This window comes from Neophocaena asiaeorientalis, unplaced genomic scaffold (genome assembly GCF_003031525.2).
Source record: "Neophocaena asiaeorientalis asiaeorientalis breed wild unplaced genomic scaffold, Neophocaena_asiaeorientalis_V1.1 scaffold52, whole genome shotgun sequence".
In the NCBI taxonomy this organism is placed as follows: Eukaryota; Metazoa; Chordata; class Mammalia; order Artiodactyla; family Phocoenidae; genus Neophocaena; species Neophocaena asiaeorientalis.
This window is the reverse complement of record NW_020173927.1, coordinates 5088380-5110105: the sequence shown is the minus strand read 5'-3', so window position 1 is coordinate 5110105 and position 21726 is coordinate 5088380.

Genomic DNA, 21726 nt, shown 5'->3' with positions numbered 1-21726 from the left:
TCATCTTAAGACTTTAAAAGTCAGATTCTAGATTTTATAATCATATAGTGTACTAGATATCAGTCTGTTCAAATCACCCAAGATATGCACCCTAAAAACATTGATGTATCGAAGGAACAACTTTATAATTATATAACATGGAAAGCAGAGTTGCATCCATGTATACATTTCTTAAATGGGATTTGAAATGTTAAAGTCTAGCATTTGACAGGTTGATGTTATTTAGTAAATAATAGTTCATACCCCTGATTACCCTGTTTAGCAAAAAATAAACAAAAATTTATTTGAACTAAACTTGGATTCTACCAATTCACTTTTGGCTTCATACACACTTGCATAAAGGATTTCTAGAACAGTTGATATCTAAGGGGCATATGAATAAAAGGTGGAGAATTACATTAAATTGTATCACTGATTTTACTTCCTAAACAAACATCAGTAATCAAATCTTCTTAGAAAATTTCAATAAGTTAGGGCCAAAAAGATCCAGTACTCACCATCAAAAATTTAACATAGATTCCTTACATTGTTTATTTAGATTATTTATTTTTCAGCCTCTATAAATCTGGGGAAAATGTGCAGAATCCTGTCTGTGGGGAAAGCATCATTCTATGGGTTACCTCCTTAGAGGCATCATGTAATGAGCTGGAAGAAAATCAAATTACTCTCCAGAAACCGTAGTTAATGGAATTTTACAGGACCTAGAAAAAGTCTTCAATGCCAAATATAGACTTGGCGGACTCTCTTGCAGTCATCTGCTCTTCCTTTAATTCTCCACCTTCACAAAAGACATAGGACTTGATGAGCACTTTTCTTCACCTATTATCTTCCCACAGTGTTCGCAGAACCCTTACATTCACTTATCTCTACTTGCCCAACCTCGGAGGGTATTCTGACCATGAGTACCACCTGTGATGCACACACACCACTCTCCAAATTCCTTGTTTCGCATGGTGTGTCTAGCATAGTTGGCAAGAATGCTGATCCATCTACACACTCAAGGTGCCCAGCTCAGGTCACTGAGCTCTGATCCACATTTTAGAGCATCCTTAGAGATTTTGTATCAGCATCTTTTTTCCTCTTGCCCAGCGAGTGTTCCAAACATTCATGTGCTGTTTCCTAATTAAGTAAATTGAGACCACCTGGGAGGAGAGATTTGCCCATCCCTGTCTCCTTCCCACCACTAATTTCTATCTGCACTTACTTTTCCTTCCTTCTCTCAGCTTTTACACTAATGTTGGTCCCTCTACCTAGAAAGTCCCACCACTCTTCGCCTGTGTAACCTATTCTTCAGGAAGGGTCCTTCATTAACCTTGTCTGTGTGCCCCCAGGATGTACACACCTGTATTCCTCTGTCATAACAAGGACATTTTGTCCTACATTATCAGTGTATAGATCGCTCCTCAATGCACACTCCCCTCAGAAACACCATGAGCCCCTAAATAAGGAGCATTATGTCATACTCATCTTTGTATTCCCTCAGTGCCAAGCAATAATGGTCCCAATATTTATCTAATCATACATTATGAGGACAGAAAGTTGGTGTTTAGTGAATGAATGTATGGTGGGGTCTTCTTGAGGTCAAGGGAATGTTTGAGTGGCTCATTTCACCTAGCATGATGCTTAAGATTCAAAACAGGTTATTGAACATTAATTACTATATTTCCAGAGCTAAAGATGCCAGTTTTAAACAAATTTGTTCACTTATTTACAGCCACACTCAAGTCACTTTGTCCAGGTCATGGGCTGCATGTCAGATTGCTAACTCTCAAAGTCCTCTGATGGTTTCCATTGTTCTACATCAGTAGAGGTTTTCCTCAGCTTTCTAATACATTTTTCTTCTCTCTGGAATTTCCTTCTGGACTATCTGATCCAAAGCTCTTGATTGATTCTCTGCAGTTATCTCAAATTCATACCCCTGGTTTCAATGTCTCCCCTGATGGTCAACCTGCTAAATACCTCTAACTGGATCAATGGAAAACCTCTAGCTCTCAGTCCATCTAAAACACAATATATGATCCTCCTTGTAAAATCATGCCACTCTTCCTGGTTTCCTGTCTTGGTTCATGACGCCCAACCAATGAAGACAACTTTCTCTGTTTCTTTCTTGTATTCTACAAAAGATCCAAAAAACCCTGCCCTTTAGAAGACATGTACTCACCCTACTCCTGCTGTGATAACTCAGGCCTAGGAATACAAACACTCTCATGACTTGAATTCTTCCCCCTTGCTGTTCCAGAAATGGGACAGTTTTTATGCCCTACTCAGGATATGCCAGTTCTGAGCTCGTGCTTCCCTTTCTGCCTCAAACTCATTTCTCATATTAAAAAAAAAAAAAAATCTTTATTGGATTATAATTATTTTACATTGCTGTGTTAGTTTCTGCTTTATAGCAAAGTGAATCAGCTATACATATACATATACCCCCATATCTCCTCCCTCTTGCGTCTCCCTCCCACACTTCCTACCCCACCCCTCTAGGTGGTCACAAAGCACCAAGCTGATCTCCCTGTGCTATGCGGCTGCTTCCCACTAGCTATCTATTTTACATTTGGTAGTATATATAAGTCCATGCCACTCTCTCACTTCCCCCCAGCTTACCCTTCCCCCTCCCCATGTCCTCAAGTCCATTCTGTACGTCTGTGTCTTTATTCCTGTCCTGACCCTAGGTTCTTCATAACCAGTTTTTTTTTTTTTAGCTTCCATATGTATGTGTTAGCATATGTTATTTGTTTTCCTCTTTCTGACTTACTCCACTCTATATGACAGACTTTAAGTCCATCCACCTCACTACAAATAACTCAATTTCATTTCTTTTTATGGCTGAGTAATATTCCATTGTATATATGTGCCACATCTTCTTTATCCATTCATCTGTCGATGGACACTTAGGTTGCTTGCATGTCCTGGCTATTGTAAATAGAGCTGACATTAATATTGTGGTACAAGACTCTTTTTGAATTATGGTTTTCTCAGGGTATATGCCCAGTAGTGGGATTGATGGGTCATATGGTAGTTTTATTTTTAGTTTTTTAAGGAACATCTATACTGTTCTCCATAGTGGCTGTATCAATTTACATTCCCACCAACAGTGTAAGAGGGTTCCCTTTTCTCCACACCCTTTCCAGCATTTATTGTTTGTAGATATTTTGATGATGACCATTCTGACTGGTGTGAGGTGATGTCTCATTGTAGTTTTGATTTGCCTTTCTCTAATTATTAGTGATGTTGAGAATCCTTTCATGTGTTTGTTGGCAATCTGTATATCTTCTTTGGAGAAATGTCTATTTAGGTCTTCTGCCCATTTTTGGATTCATTGTTTGTTTTTTGATATTGAGCTGCATGAGTTGCTTGTATATTTTGGAGATTAATCCTTTGTCAGTTGCTTCATTTGAAAATATTTTCTCCCATTCTGAGAGTTATGTTTTCCTCATGTTTATGATTTCCTTTGCTGTACAAAACTCTTAAGTTTCATTAGGTCCCATTTGTTTATTTTATTTCCATTTCTCTAGGAAGTGGGTCAAAAAGGATCTTACTGTGCTTTATGTCATAGAGAGTTCTGCCTATGTTTTCCTCTAACAGTTTTATAGTGTCTGACCTTACATTTAGGCCTTTAATCCATTTTGAGTTTATTTTTGTGTATGGTGTTAGGGAATGTTCTAATTTCATTCTTTTACATGTAGCTGTCCAGTTTTCCCAGCAGCACTTATTGAAGAGGCTGTCTTTTCTCCATTGGATATTCTTGCCTCCTTTATCAAAAATAAGGTGACCATATGTGTGTGCGTTTATCTCTGGGCTTTTTATCCTGTTCCATTGATCTATATTTCTGTTTTTGTTCCAGTACCATACTGTCTTGATTACTGTATCTTTGTAGTATATTCTGAAGTCAGGGAGCCTGATTCCTCCAGCTCCATTTTTCTTTCTCAAGATTAATTTGGCTATTCGGGGTCTTTTGTGTTTCCATACAAATTGTGAAATTTTTTGTTCTAATTTTGTGAAGAATGCCATTGGTAATTTGATAAGGGTTGCACTGAATCTGTAGATTGCTTTGGGTAGTATAGCTATTTTCACAATGTTGATTCTTCCAATCCAAGAACATGGATCTCTTTGTATCATCCATCTCCATCTGTTTGTATCATCTTTAATTTCTTTCATCAGTGTTTTATAGTTTTCTGCATACAGGTCTTTTGTCTCTTTAAGTAAGTTTATTCCTAGGTATTTTAATCTTTTTTGTTGCAATGGTAAATGGGAGTGTTTCCTTAATTTCTATTTCTGATTTTTCATCATTAGTGTATAGGAATGCAAGAGATTTCTGTGTATTGATTTTGTATCCTGCCACTTTACCAAATTCATTGATTCACCCTAGTAGTTTTCTGGTAGAGTCTTTAGGATTCTCTATGTATACTATCATGTCATCTGCAAAGAATGACAGCTTTACTTCTTCTTTTCCAACTTGGATTCCTTTTATTTCTCTTTCTTCTCTGATTATTGTGGCTAAAACTTCCAAAACTATGTTGAATAATAGTGGTGAGAGTGGGCAACCTTGTCTTTTTCCTGATCTTAGTGGAAATGGTTTCAATTTTTCACCATTGAGAACAATGTTGGCTTTGGGTTTGTCATATATGGCCTTTATTATGTTGAGGTGAGTTCCCTCTATGCCTACTTTCTGGTGGGTTTTTATCATAAATGATGTTGAATTTTGTCAAAAGATTTTTCTGCATCTATTCAGATGATCATATGGCTTTTATCCTTCAATTTGTTAATATGGTGTATCATGTTGATTGATTTGCATATATTGAAGAATCTTTGAATTCTTGGGATAAACCCCACTTGATCATGGTGTATGATCCCTTTAATGTGCTGTGGATTCTGGTTGCTAGTATTTTTTTGAGGATTTTTCATCTATGTTCATCAGTGATATTGACCTGTAGTTTTCTTTTTGTCTAGTTTTCCTTCAATATTCAGATCAAGGACCACATAATCCAAAGTTCCTTTGATAGTTGGCCTCAGTGCACACATAGACAGATCTCATATCTATTATAAGAACATCTAAATAGTCCATCCAGCTGGCACAAATATGGGACTTTTGGTGCTAATCCCAGTAAAGTCCAGGAAAAACTAGGGAGGCTGGTCACTCTATATTTAACAAATTATTTTGTCCATACAATGCTAAAATATTGAATAGATTTCATTTTCATTGAATTTACCACTATGGGGTACTGAATTAATGTCATATAAGTGGAATGATTGTTTTAATCTACTGCCAATATCTTGTAAATAAATCTGTGCCATTTGTAGTGTTCAATGTGATTTTAATGTTTTATAATAACCTTGCAAATAGTTTTCAAAAGACTCATATGCACTGTGAATATTCTATTTGGATTTCCATTTTTCAATCAGTTTTGCTCCTATTTAGTGCTTCCACAATGATTCCAAACTTTTCTTATTTCTCCATCCAAAGGAGCATAGAATTTAGACTCCCTGACAGTCAGCAGTGCATCAAGATTCACTCATGACTTTTTGGAGCCTCATCAAATTATTTCTACAGAAGTGGTTTAGTTTTGTGGAAAAATGTTTCAAACAGTGTATAAAATAAGCGAACACACAGAACTGTGCATTCTATTGTCTCCATCATGCCATTGTCCCAAAGGCAGCCTTGTGAAGGGGGGAGGGAGAAGATTCACAGGAGAAGCCATGCATCCTGGTGATTAAAGATGCAGAGCATGGTTCCTGGAGACTCAGGCCTGAGTCTCTGAATCTGTTATGTCATGTAAAATCATGTGTAATAGCATCTGCTCTTTAATTGCTAGCTTAGGTACAGTGTTGCCCATACCTATCTCTTAGGTGAATATAACCCTTAACAATCTTGCATGGGTTTGCATGAAGGGTGCTGTGAGGGTTAAAACTAGTAACTTTGCAGGGCAACTGGTAGGACCCCTGCCCCTAGAAGGGTCAGCAAATGGTGGCTCTTATTCATAATAACCTTGTCACCTGTCACCTTATCTTCCTTAGAGCTGGCGGGGGGAAAGGTCCTAGAAGCTGATATTTAAATGTCTCCATTACAAATACTATATATTTGGATTACTTTTTAGTTTGGACAGTTTCAACTTATACTGAACTCTTTACATTTATATCCATTAAGAGTATTATAACTATATCCATAAGATATAGTCAAAACATAAGTTATATCCATTAAGAACACCAAATCTATAGGTATTGTACAATCATTTTCAAATTATTCCTCTTTTGGTTTGTAATCTATGCTATCCAAATACATAGATTGTTTTGATTTTGCTTATTTAAAAAAAAAATTAGTAAAAATTGTATATATTTAGGATATACAACATGGTGATTTGATACACACATACATAGCAAACACATGGATTTTAGACAGTACTAGTCTGGTTAATACTTAACATCTTTAAACTCCAACAATTCTTCCTCTCAAAGTAAATACAGAGTGCTCTGTATCAATGAAGTTGAAATGATTAGAGTTGTTTTTATAAGTCAGAATTTAAAAACTGACTGGGTTCTAGTCTTGACAGAATGATCCTTTGTCTATAGGTTTTAGCTGACTGAATGGATGGTGAAGAAGGTATCTGGAGCTTGAAAAAACCACGAGCCTCAGGAGGAAGACTGAGCTACTTAAATCTCTCCAGGGCCATTTTTGCTAAAATTTTTACACACTTTTTAACCTTCGATCATTTTCTTGTATGTCACTTGGTCCCTAATTTCACTGTTACTATTCTTGAGATTTGTTTTTATTTTTTCTTTTTCTTTAAGTTATTTTGCTTAAAAAAACAAAACAACCAAACAAACAAGAAAACAACTGACTTGCTGTCTTGGCTTATCCTGTTTCTACAAAGGGAGAATATTATTTTTGAGTCATTGTTTGGGACAGTTGCTATCTGGCCTCACTCATTTATAACAAGCACGGATGTGGATTTCATACACCGAAAGGAGATAAGCCACCTTGTTGCTGCATGTAAGAAAAGACCTCCTTTCTGAATAATTACATCTTATGTCACTAAACAGGTTCACGAGGACATCTTACAAGAGAAAAAACATTGACACTAGTCTCTGGTGGGCCGGCTGAGTGTGTGGGGGTGGTTTCTGTGTGTGAGGCTCTGGAGGAGGGGAAAAGAGAGACCAGAGAAGAGAAAGGGCAGAGGAAGAGAGAGGAATTGCAGAAGTAAACACCAGATTTCTTGGCAAAATATAATAGTTTGTATGTAAAGTCTGGAGATGATAATAACTTAATGTCATGTATATCAGGAATATTAATTAAATAAAATTAAATACAAAAGGAAACAAATATTAAATGTTGAATTTCGATGTAAACATTGGTTGAAAACTTTGAAACCTGGGAACATGAGGACACACAGGCTCAGCTTGGAGGCAGCTCTCGCAAGGCAGGTAGCAGGTGTGAGCACAGCATCAGGATGGGAGACCAGAAGGTGTAATTTAGATGATGTTGAGGAGGAATTTGGCGAAGAATTTGTTGTTCAGGCAGGTAGCCTTCACAGTTGCACTTTCATGGATGAACAACAATGAAAAACTTGCCCCTTTTGTTCAGTGGAGACCCGTATACCACCCACCCCCCAACTCTTCCTGGACACAGGATGCTTCACTGTCTGGGGGCTCCCTTGAACTCATGGTACTTTCTGTGTAGGAGATGTTTCAGGCTGTATGTAGGAGATGTTATACCCCCAGGGAGAAAGAAAGTTAAGGTTCTTTTAGGGTGTCTGGTTTCTGATTCCAGAGGAGCTATTAGCAATATCTTCCATGTATGTGATGTAACATAAGCTTCTGCAAAATCATAACCACATCTGGTAGTGGAGTCCTATGTCCTGGTACTTTAAGAAACGTGAAACCATATATCAACATATCCAAAGTAGTTTTGAGGATCTACTCTGTCCTATTAACACAACATGTAGGCTATTGAATAAAACAAGGTCTTTACCCTAGAGATGCTTGTGTAGGTGCTGATACCAGGGACATAAATATGAAATGGCAAAGGAGAGGTGGGCGTCCACCAGGGCTTCTGCAGTGCACCAGCTGGGATGAAACATGGTCCTGGGGTGAGGGTGCTCTGCAGCATTTTACCCTGACTTGCATTGTCTGTAAGACAACCGTGGGGGGCACTGGATAAGACTTACCTCCTCACCAATTCTTTTATCCCCAAAGCCTCTGCTTTTTTTTTTTTTTTTTTAATTTATTTTATTGGTGCCATAAGTATAATTGTTTTCCCTTCCAAGGACCCTGTGAAGATCAAATGACAGGTCACAGCCAAAACACTTAGGAGACAGATACAGGGAGAAGAAACCAAGTGGACAAAGGATTTGGGCTGAACCACAGGCACCGTAACCTTTACTAAGAAACATTTTAGCTATAAATGGTAATGCTTACCTCAAAAGTTTGTTGTGTGAATTAATCCAGACCCTATAATTTAAGAATTTAGTACAGTGTCTGGCACAAAATAAAGCCTCAATAATTGCTGACTGTTACTATTTTCTTTATTTTGTCCATGTGATTTTCTTATCTCCAAATACACTAAAATTATAGTCCCTAACAAAGTCCCTGGCTAATGGAACCAAGCATAATCATATTTGAAAAAAAGGAGGGGGATTTCAACACACAATTGCTTTTCTTCTTAAGTTTATCCCAAAGCTGCTTTTTTCATGCTAAACGTCCCCTTAGGGCATTTAAAAAAAAAATTCTTACTTTTAAAAATATGTTTTCATTGTGGGAAATATATTCAAACCTGGTTCTTACTGGTTTTCCTACTGAAAAACCTATTGGTTTTCAGTAATTACACTTGGTTACTGAAATTTCTTGGAAAATATTTTAATGGTCACTATTTCAATTCTACCATGTTGATTTTACTATTCCCTTATATTTGTATTTATATCTTTTCAAATTTTCTATTAAAAATAATGCTACAATAAAATCATTGAATAGAAATACTCTCTTGATTATTTCCATTGAACATATTTCTGGAAATAAAATTACTGCTTTTACTTGTATATGTATGAATTTTTTATATGTAGCAATTTCTGGATACATTGTTAAATTGATTTTAAGAAATGTCATATCAATTGTTACACCAACAATCTCCAAAAGAGGCTGTATTACCAAACCCTTCCAGTACTGAGTATTATAATGTTCATGCTTTATTAACTTGATACCTTGATAGTTTATTTTGTTTTGATTTATTTTTATCACTAGAAAAATTAATTTTATGCTTATTACCATTTTTCACTTTCTCTTCTGTAAAATGTATCTTCATTTTATTTTCTCCATTTTATATTGGGGATTTTAGTGATGATCTTACAGGTAACTTTTGTATATTAAAGATATTTCTATGGTCACATTTTTTACAGAGATATCTTCATAGTTAGTCTTTCTCTTTTAATTTTATTGCTGTTATATATGTGTTTTTCTGAGATATATTGCTGGTTTCCTTCCTTAGAAAATGTTTCTTCACCAAGAGATCAGTCGATTATTTGATTCTATGTTCATTTTGTCGGCATGATTTAAATTTTACATATTTCTCTATAATTTAATTAAAATGTACTTGTGTTTTAATAAGAAACAAAGATATATTTTATTTAAAATTTAAAAACCCCACAAATAAGTCTGTATATTTTGTATGCCTCACTCAAGTGAAAGGGTCAGCATCGCACTTTTAAAGTTATAACTGTCAAGCTTTATGCTCTGGGTAGCTAATTCTAAATTGGGTTTTATAAGTGTGTTGGTCATTGTAGGTCTCAGTAACCATTTGAAAATCAACATGTTAGGTTGTTTCTTTGGGTTCCAATGCACTCACCATGAAAGTACCCTTAAATTAAAATATACGAACTACAACTTGGCTTCTGAGCTCTAGTCCTGCTGGCCTTCCAAAGGCTGTCCCTGTAAGCCAGACATGTGCAGTCAGAAATGTGCCTTCTCAGCTCAAGATGCCTAGTCAATAAGCTAATGGCATGAATCAATGAGAAAGATTTGGAGGAGATCTTAATTAAAGAAACAACTGTTAATACAACTTATGTTTCCGATGTATTGATAGAGCATGGGATGCCGGTGGACGGCAGTGAGCAGTCATCTGTGGGTAGTGACAGAGTCCCTCCATCACCTCCTGGTGTTTGCTCCCAAACAGATAAGGGAATATTTAATTGATCAGGGACAGCTCAGGCACACATCCATATGAGAGCAGAGTCTCTAGTAGATTTGTTCTTAGTTTCCCCATCTTTTACTTGTTAAAGTGCTGGTCAATGACTTAGAATTCTCTTTTCCTTCTCTTTAAAACTCAGACATTAATTTAGACTTTCTTATCTACCAAAATCACCAAATAATTAAGTTTACACTATGACTTGAAAAATCTCATTTTAGTTCTCTTAGCATTAGGGGATAATAGCTTTCTTAATGAGCCAAATAAATGTGTCATTAAGAAGCTTCATAAAACTTTGCTGTTCATACGAGAACCATTCCAAGATGGACCTGCACATCCAAGTGAGAAAGATACACCATTTCAGAGAACAGAAAATTTAAAAATTGACAGGGTAAAAATAAAATTTAAAAGGGGGAGAAGTGAGACAGAGGGAGAAGGGTGGGGTCTAGGACCAGGGGATGGGGGAGATGAGGAAGGGGAAGGAAAAGAGGCGGGCAGAGCAGAAAGCGCTCTGCCCTCTGGCAGGACACCACCACCATTTCAAATCGATAGCCAGAGTCCCCAAGTGGTTTCCTCTGAGACGTGGCTTAAAGAGGCGTCCATCTGTGCTGTCAGCAGTATTCAGTGGAGAGCTAATGGACCTTCAAAGATCAATATGCAAACCTGCCCATTGTAATGTCTAAAACCCACTCCTCCAACAGCCTCTGCTGTCCAGAAGGAACAGCTGATGTTAAATAATCCATTTCTAACCGGCACTCAGACAGGCACAGATGCTATGGTGAGAGAAGTATTTCTCTTCTCCTTGGTTCTTTAATTGTGGGAAAAGACATTCTTCTCTAGGAAGCTGGAGGGGAATCAGAAGGGCAGCTCATTAGTTGCCATGCTGTGCCATCTTATTTATATGTCAGGGTTTTAACAAAGTCATGAGCATCCCCACCCTGGTGACATTGCCATCTAGAGCTGTGTAAGAATGAGAGCTGGGAATGCAGGTCTGAGCTGAGACTTTTCCAGCCACTGTGAGGTTCCAGTATTGTTTGGGCAAGGGAGTTAGGAACCCTCCAAATAGAGCAAGTATTTAGAAAAAAAAAATTCAGTTTGTAGGAAAGTCACCATGACTTAGAAGATATTAATGAGAGTATAGCTCTGATAATTAATTAAATCATACTGACCTTAGGGCAGAGACAGAAAGAAATTTAGGATTTATTTGTGTGACATTACACTGATATTAAATGTGTGCAATCAGGAACCTTGTCACTGGTTGTTTTTGAGTGCCTAAGTGGCTCTGTTGTGAAAATTTTATGAGACAGCGATCTATCTCCACCCATTCACAGATTGCTAAGGAGGGAACAAGGAGAAACATTGTATTCAAGTCCTATTTTACCCTCCCTTCTTCCTTGAGGAATTAAAGAAAAATGAATCTGAGGTTAGGAGTATAGCAACCATTCACATATTTTGTTGTTAATTCAAACATGGGCTGAAGTTCATTTCTTTATTTGAGAGAAAAATAGAAGGGCTGCTGAGCATTCACTCCATGGCCTACGTTGCTAGTTTACTCTGCAAATGAGAAACCCAGGGTGGGCGTTTGCAGATTGCCATTTGTTAATCCATGCATACACCAGAGAGAATCTCCTGCTAGATTAGAGTTGGGGGGGTAAACTTGGGGGGTAAACTCTACCTATGTGATAAACTGGAAGGAGAAATTTCTGTTCCTAAGGAAAATCATATACTTTTTGTATACATATGAAACATACACCTTATATTTAAAGGTCAAATATGCTCAGTGGGTCTCCTATTCTGAGTACTAAGATTTAGATCCAAGTCATGCATGAAGCTTATCAGCACCCAACTCAGCAAATGCACAAGGTGTTGCCACTTGTTAAACAACATAAACTGACACGTGGACATTCAGATTCAAAGTCTAAAGGCACTGCCAGCTGCTGTTTCCCTGTGCCTGGGAATGGCATGTGTGAGTGAATACTCTCTTATCCAAAGTCTTTGGGAAGGAGGGGTTGGTTGACTATTTGAAGATGGAGATTTGGAACCAGTTCAGTCAAGCCAAGTCACCTTATTACTCCATTGCTTCCTATTACGGAAAATCACACTCCTTCCAAAATGACATTTGAATACATGGGTAACAAAGTTCTCATGTGAATATAGAAATGTTGACCTGTTAGGCTCAGAAGTGAGGCAGGGAGGTGAGTCTGATAAACACGCTATGTCTCCATGGTAGTTCCCTACGCGATTATTACCCCAATAATCATGCAGTTTGAAGGTTACAACATCTGAACACTTAGCTCCTTTCTACAGCACTTCTTCCTCATGGACTCACCCTGCAATGACCTTAGAAGTTAAAGAAGTGCTGGAAACAGCCTGGACATGTTCACAATGGGGCTGGTGACGAATGCATATGCACCCAAGAGAGACAACTCTGTCCCTTCCTTACTAATCAGGCTACAGACCCTCCAACCAAGAGCAAGGGGCTGGCAAAGAGCATATGGCATTTGGGGGTTAAGCTGTTTAAAGAGAACAACTGCTCTAATCACACCTAAACCTCTGCCCAGATTTCCAATTTAGAAATGGTATTTCATGGGTAGATGTTGCCAGCTAGAATTGGCAGCTTTCAATATGTTAGCCTTGTTTCTGTTGCTTCCAACATTCAGTTTGAATAAGCATCTCAAAAGTGGGAAATTGAGCAGAAGAAACAAATGTTCACTGATCCCTAAAAAAAGTCATTTATGATCTTTTCAGCCCATAAAGATTGAAGCTGGATGATGTCATATATGAGACTCCATGCTTCCTGGGAGGTTCAGGAGAATGAAGAAAGATACATGTAAGAGTTATGCTGTTGCTGGTTTTTTTTCCCTCAAATCTGCAACGGCTGAGAGCCAAGCTTGACTGCATCCTGTGAATCAGCCAACCAGGCCAACCTGATCAGGATGTTTCTGGAGTCCAAAGCAAGGAGGCTCTGGACAGTAGAACCAAGCCCTGTCCTCATTTCCGGTTCTGCCACGGACATGCAATATGGGTTTGGACACATCATTTTATTCCTTAAAGCCCAAGAATCCCACCATTTAAAATGTGTATAATGGTAGTAGTCACTATCAGCATGGTCTATAAAGAAAATATATTTACTCTTATATTAGTACAGAATTAATAGTTGCAATTTATGTGTATATATACATAAACACACATATATCACATTGAGCTCTTCATAAGAAACATCATTTAAATGCAAATTGATATTAGTATTTTGTAAATAATTCAAGAATGAATAGTGGCTGTCATAGAAAAAAATATATATATATATATATCCCTTATGCATTTTGTAACCTGCGATAATTAAGGTGTGCATGTAATTTGTGTTTATGTTGGATGATTCTTTTCCTTATGATTTCTGTTATTAAATACAAACTGTAATTTGGTGTGGGTTAATTGGATGATAATTTATTTCAGATCACTTGAGTCCTAAAAGTATGGCTAAAGAGACCAGCTGCAGATTCTAGATGAAATAGCAAATAAGCAATGAGCTGACAGAGACATGTGGAGATCTGTGATTGCCTGCTGCACGCAATTTATCTCTTATGTAGGGTTGGAAAGAGTATCAAGTGTGTTTTCCAAATCTCAGCTGTCTGAAGGTATCCTGCCTGGGGTGATTGCTCCATGGTTTTGTGCTGAGTGCAGAGGGCATTCGAGTTAGGGGGTCTAAGATCTGTCTCCACTGTTGCAGGGCAGGAACGCATATCAGGATTAGAGCTGACCAATCAATCAATCACCGATCAATAAACAAATACACACAGAGAAACTCACCATCAGATTCGTTTATATAAAGCCATATAACTAGCTTGCCTACTCACCCATGACAGAAATAAATACCTAGAATCCATGCTAAAATGGCTGTATTGGCAAAGAGACTTAACTCTTATGAAGACCCAGCTGAAAACCTCTGTAGGCCATTGATAGAATTGGTGCTTATTAATCAAACCTTCTTCTTTCAATGACACCTTGATGGACCGTGATTCACTCTGAATTCATAAAAAGGAGCAAAGGCCATCAATGTGTTCTGTGCAGTGATACATATTTCGTACCCCCATTCTTCTTCCCATAAGAAGTTCACCACCTCCACCAGGCAGAGTTCTAGGGGATGGGGCAAGCCCAGTCTTAGGAGAATGTGAGCACCTCTGGAGGTTCAAAGGATTGTCTCTCAAGTGACTCACCCACACTCACACACACACTTCAGAGACTCTAATGCCTTGGACACCCCCCACCATTGCTGAGAACTGTCACCCTCCTGCACCCAGTGACTTCAGTGTCGACATGTGCATCCGGTGGTCAGTGGGAAACCAGCGAGGAGTGAAGACCTGAGAGCCAGCACTCAGGGCCCTGAAGCCAGCCCAGCCTTCGCCAGAGACCCAACTTGTTCCAAAGCACAGTCATGATGCTACAACAGAAAACAAACACTGCCCTGCATGCGTGCAGCCATCTGGGCTTCCTTATTGGGTTTGTTCCTTGTGAGTCCAACAATCAGCTCAATTTCAGGTGAGGAAACCAATGCTGAAGTTAGGGGACAAGGTCAAGATCACTGAGGGTATCCTGCAGTTGCTTGTGGGTCACATAACAATTTCTTAAAAGGGGAGCTCCATTTCATTACAAATTCAGTGGAGTCATAATAGTTTTTAAGGAAACTTCAGATACACTAAACAATATTTTATAGGGTGTTGATTCAGTTAAAGTACACACTTGCACACAAATACACACACACAAAATTCCCCCAATATAATGAAAGTTGGGTTTTTTTTAACCTCACTTTGTCTTTATTTCAGTTGGCAAAGGCAAACAAGGAGATTGTATACATCAGCCAAAGTCTGAAAAGGTATTTCTACCCTTTGAATATTTAAGCTCCTGAAAAGAGAGTTCAAGTATGTCTTTAAGGTCTTGATTTTGTAAATAAACACTAAGAATGAGAATTTCTTAAATACCAGTGTGTTATCTACCCACTGCCAATGAAAGGTGTGGAAAATGAGAGGTTTCCAGAGAAAAGTCCCTCCAGCCCCACTGCCAAGGGGTCTACACATACCAAGCGTGTGGGCCTGGAACACTGGACAGCATCACACACTTTGGCTAGAGACGAGGTGACGTGAGAGCTGAGAGGTTCCCAAGCAAGGGAGCTGAGGTGCCAGGTCCCAGCCCAGGTGGCCTGTGACTCCAGAACCAATGCCAGCTTTTACCAAGAGGGGGGTGGACTGGAGGTCACCAGCAGGTCCTGGGACCCTTCACTTGTCTGCGTTCACCTTTCCTCTCCTTGTGGCCTGGATGCTTAGGCCCACAAGTGGGTGGCGCTCTGTCCAGCTGCGTCCAGGAGCAAGAGATCACGTGATGATCTTCACAGTTCACCATGCTGAGCACTTCTGAGGACACAGCACCTCCAAATCCCTGCTGTTTCATAACCGCTTCTCCGATGCCTTTTCCTACAGGATGTGTTTTCCATACCTAGTGTGTTGGAGTGGAGTGGGTGTCTAGTAAAAAGGGCTATCAATAAAGAATAAATCATCCTTTCTTAGCTATACATATGATTGTGTCACCTAATGAAGCAATCCCCTTTATGGCACACATCTGACCATTGGACCAATTCTGGGCAAAGACTGATGTAAGTAAAGGGAAGGGGGGAATCATTCACATTAATGTTGAAAGAATGTCAAATGTGAGTGACTTCTCATGAGTCCTGTGCATCCACTCATAGATTTTACAAGTGAATTTCAAGAGAGAGAGTGGTGTATTTCTTATTTCAACATTTAGACTGAGAAGTGGCAAAAACATTGTTCCTATCTTGATGGAAATTAGTCTTAGGTATATTTAAATGGATGCTAAGATTAAACTCAGATGTTCAAAAGATAGCAAAATGCTACAAGTTACAAAAGTGATGCATCTGTCTTAAATGGATGTCCTATGAAATAAAACATCTAGGATAAATATCAGTGATCAATTATTTTCCAGCAGTGTTTAAAACATGTGTTTTCTCCAGCGGAAGATTGCGGTCTTCTTACAGCCAGGGCTTGGGGTTTGGTCCATCCTGCTGACCAGAGAATAATAGTTTTCCATGTTATTAAGTGAGAGACTGAACACAGCAAAGGGGAAATGAAGAGAGATCCAGCACCACATCTTTCCAGAAAAAGTGGGGCACACAAGGACCTGGTGTTAACATTTTACAAAATATTTCCTGAGCAATGTTTTCATTAGTAGCCGTTTAACACTTCTCCAAGCCAAAATCCATTTGTGTTTTTCTGGTGGTTATAAACAGATGGGTGAAAGATAAAGATATTTAAAATGATCAGATAAGCTCTTCTCACCCCCAAAATGTTATGCATATAAGAGCAAAAAACACTTTTGTATCTTTGATTTAACTCTTGAGGGAGAGAAAGAAAAAAGTCTCCAAATATGTCCCACAGCTTCTTAGAGAAATGAGTAACAGTTTAGCAACTCAAATTTTCAATTCAGAATTGCTTCATTGGCAAAAGCCACTAGAAACTTCCTCAGGAAATTGTTCCCATAGACGCCTCGCCATACAGTAAGATACGGAAAACTCCTCAGTATTACAAGCAGAAAGAATGCTTTAGCTGATTCTGGGAACAGGCAGGAGGGCTGGTTCGAGGACAAAACCAACAGGAGAGAAAATGAAGCAACCACAGCTCACCCCAAGCCCCTCACCCTGTCTGCACCTCCTTCCTTTAGAAGCTAGTGAATCCAACCAACTGCAGGTCAGAACCGGGTCACCACAGGCTGCTGTGTCCAGTGATGGCATTTGCATGCTGGAAACTCCAGCAGCGATGCCCAGGCAGCTCGTGAACGTTGCCCACACCCAGAGAAGAACAGAACTTCACCCCACATATGGCTGTAGAGGTGTCTATTAGCTGGAACAGAGGATGTGTTTCTACTCAGCCCTATACCTCCAAGCTCTGGGTTCACTTGGATCCTGAGTAAAGGGCAGGTGGGGTCGCCTGAATTTCAGTTCATCCTTTGATTTCCCTCATGCTTCTTAGAGTCACATTCTGGAGGGAGGTGGCCTGGCGGCCAGGAGGTGTCCTTGGATGGGGTCCACAGGGTTGCTTTGGACTGATCAGACTGTGACCATGTCAGCAGGCACTGAGACTGGGAAAGAGAGACCTAAGGTCTTGAGCAGGTAGAATCATCCGGGGACGCGGACCCACCCCACTCTACAGCACAATGTGTGTTAGTCCCACGCACACCCCACATTTTATTGCTCTCCTGTCCAGAGTGAGCTACCTCAGATGCTTTCTTGGATAACTTCCATGAGACAAAACGCTCTGACATAGCGTCCACAAAGTTGCCATCCTGGGTTTCAGCGTGGGAAGAGCCGATGATAAACCTGGTATGTTCCAAAGTTCACGGTTCTTAAAGTGACAGCAGAAGCGTGAATGTCCCTTTCAGGAAGCAGCGCCACCACTGTCAAAATCAGCAGCCTCCTCTGACAAATTAGATGCAATCACATGCCTGGTATAATCCTGATAAAACTCCAGGAACAGAACTCTGGGCAAGGCCTGGATAGATTTTTTTTTTTTTTTTTCAGACAGCCAGATGATTCAAAATTATGGCCATCAGACACTGGTGAGGAAGAAAAATGGTGCTACGTTTAACAGAAAGCACTTAAATGCCACACATCTCGATAATGTAATATCTCCACAACTGTTTCTGTTTAAAGCTAATAAAAGTAAACATAAGACATTCCCGTCCTTTCCTATCAAATTTATTACTTTGAGTGACAAAATGACAAAATGATTAGCAGTTAATAAGGCCTTGGCTTAAAAGATTGACTGACATTGCATTACTCATTTAATTTCCGCTTCTCTGAGCTTTTTTTCCCTCTTCCTTCCAGCATGGAGGGAATTAATATTATCACATCAAAGGCTTTCCTTTAAATGGGGAAAAAATCATTTAAAAGGACACAGGCTGTGATTATTCAAACTAGGTTATTTGCACCTTGTATATATAACAATATCATGGTACAACTTCATTTCACTCAAATTGCTGTCAGTCACTAATAGAAGAAATTTGCTCCCATTTTATCAGTGCCTTTGTGTGGCGTCAGATGGGGGAGGGGTATGAAATGCAAAATCTGATAAGAAACATATGAACTGAGAGCTGGGCCTGGGCCACGTGATAGAAGACAGATTTCTAGACTAATGCTCAGTATGTAAATTCTTCTTCTCCCGCCTTTTCTCCTTTTGCCTCTTTCTACTCTTTGTTTCTCCTCCATCCCCCAGTTTTTCTTAAAGCACGGTACACTCAGAGAGATAAATGGCAGCCTCCGTAGAATTCAGGATGTAATGCAGTGACACAACGTTAGTATTTACTTCCTTTCACTCTGAGCCTGGCAGACAAATTACACCAGGGCTGATTTAATACCTAAAGAAGTATGTCATCTTCCCATAGAGCTTAAGTATCCGTGGGTGAAATTGTGAATGACCCAACACTTGGCCCAAGTACCAGCCAATGATCTATGAGCATTTAAGTCTTGACAGATGGAGGTACTGCCCTCTCTAACTGTCACCGTGTTAGAGCATGCATGACAAACAGTTCGTTTGTCAAGTGTTTATTCTTTCTCCCAACAAAACGAGGGGGGAGCAGGTGCTGACCAGTGAGTTGGGGGGTGCTAGGAGAGTAGGGAAAGCTGACTCCTGCGTGAAAGATGGAGCATCCATCACACAGAAGGCAGAACTTGGTTACCAAGTCTCCAGGTGGATTGAATCCCGGGGGTCCTGGGGGAGGAAGTGGAGGCCGGCAATCAAGTAAGATGGGAACAGGGTGTCCCCACGTCGAAAGGTTGGCAGACAAGCCATGTTAATTCAGGAAACTGCAGAGTGAAATTAGTCCAGGACCTGGTGAAAAGCAGTGCTGCCTGTTGTGCCAGGGAGATAAATTTCCCCTCGCCGGCTCTGACGCACTGGCCACTGACAGAACACTGCTGTGCGGGGTTCATTAAAATGTCCAGCTCACAGGAAACTTTACAAATTTATAATGCTTCCTATGGATGGTGGGGTCAAGTTCAACGGGAAGGAAAAAAGCAGTCAAATAGCTGAGGGAATTATTCACGGATTACTATTTCAACAAGTTAGCATCTATAACAAAAATTAAGACCACCATAATTGTCTTTGGGATTATAACACTAAATCACAGAAATAGACCAAAGCTCTTTCTTTCCGTTAACTTGATATTATTCAAATAATGCCTGAGAATGCAATGGACTACCTGCCATTACCAAGATGACAGAGGATGACTTCTGAGCTGTTCTAGATCTCAATTTAAAAGGATGGATATATGACCAGGAATGGGTTTGCTGGATCATATGGTAATTCTACTTTTAGTTTTCTGAGGAATCTCCATATTGTTTTCCATAGTGGTACATATATACAATGGAATACTACTCAGACATAAACAAGAATGAAAATAATGCCATTTTCAGCAACATGGATGGAACTAGAGATTATCATACCAAGTAAAGTAAGTCAGAAAGAGAAAGACAAATACCATGTGATATCACTTATATATGAATCTAAAATATGACACAAATGAACCTACCTACAAAACAGAAACAGACTCACAGACATAGAGAACAGACTTGTGGTTGCCAAGGTGGAGGGGGGTGGGGGAGGGATTGGAAGTATGGGGTTAACAGATGCAAGCTAATACATATAGGATGGATAAACAACAAGGCCCTGCTGTATAGCACAGGGAACTATATTCAAAATTCTGTGATAAATAGTAATGGAAAAGAATATGAGAAAGAAGGTACATATATATATAACTGAATCACTTTGCTCTACAGTGGAAATCAACACATAAATCAACTATATTTCAATTAAAATTTAAAAAAAAGAGATGGGGTGGCAGTTTAATTGTATTTTCATGCTACAACAGGATTTCCCTACTTTCTTCTGATTTATTAATATGGCTTGAAACTCAAAAAATACTGCCTTCCCATAGGAACATGTATTTTCCTTGGTGGATTTATCTTCTTAAGGTCTGGGACTGTTCTCCCAGGATGTATAAGCTCTGAGTAATGATGCTTGTTTAAGTAGCACAGCATTTTGTTTAAATGTTCACCTAGTATGCCCACGTCTTGCTCCAGGGTCTACTATAACAACCTTCCTTGTTGAACAAAGATACTTAACAGGACATCAATAGTCAAGCTAGTTTGAGATCAACTCCAGGAGTCACAGAAGAAAGAAGAAAGTCTCAACTCATAAATATTCTGTTCCTAAAGTCTCTCCTTGGATTAATAACCAAAATATATGAGAAATACCTATAACTCAGTAGAAACAAAAAAGTAACTTAATTACAAAATGGATAAAAGACTTGAATAGACATTTCTCCAAAGAAGACAAATGGTTAAAGGTATATGAAAAGGTGCTCAACATCACTAATCATCTGGGAAATGGAAGTCAAAACCACAGTGAAATATCACCTCACAGATGTTAGAGTGGTTATAATTGAAAAACAAAAAACAAGCAAGAGTTGGTGAGAATGTGGAGAAAAGGGAATTCTTCTACCATGTTGGTGGGAATGTAAAATGGTACATACTATGGAAAATAGGATGGAGGTTCTTCAGAAAATTAACAATAAAACTATCATATGATCCACATAGACAGTGGGATATTTATCCAAAATAATTAAAATCAGGTTCTTGAAGAGATCAATGCATTCCTATGTTCATTGCAGTATCATCCATAAAAATGCAGTGATATGGAAACACCATAAATGTCCATCAATGGATGAATAAAGAAAATGTGGTGTGTATATACAATGGAATAGTATTCGCCTTAAGCAGGAAGTCCTAACAGATGTAACGACATGAATGGTCTTGAAGGACATTATATTAAGTGAAGTAAGCCAGTCGTGGAAGGACAAATGCTGACTGATTCTGCTTACATGAAGAATCTAAAATAGTCAAACTCAGAAGCAGAGAGTAGAATCATGGCTGCCAGGGGCTACAGGAAGGGATCAAGGGCTGCTGGTGTTCGGTGGGCATAAAGTTCCCCTTATGCAAGGTGATCAGGTTCTATAGATACTCTGTACATCATATGGCCTGTAGTTAACAGCACTGTGTTATACATTTACATTTGTGAAGCGGATAGATCTCCTGTAAGTCTGCTTGCCACAAAAAACAAAGTAGATCAAAATAACAAAGGGATACACAAAACTTTGGGAGGTGATGAACATGTTTATAACCTTGATTGTGGTGACGGTTTGAGGGGTGTGTGCAAGTCCAAATTCATCAAATTGTGTACTTTAAACATGTGCAGTGTTTCGTGTATCTATTAGACCTTAATAAAGCTGTTAAGTAGAACAAACTCCTTCAGTGGTCCACATAATTATAGTGATGCTTGAAGTTACTACTGTTTCTATTTCAAAGGTAATCGTTTTTGGAGAAGCAATAATTCATAATTTTAATCATAGTAATTTAAATAAAGTTTAATTTAATCCTCATCAAAAACATGATATCCAAACAGATATATATATATATATATATATATATATATATATAT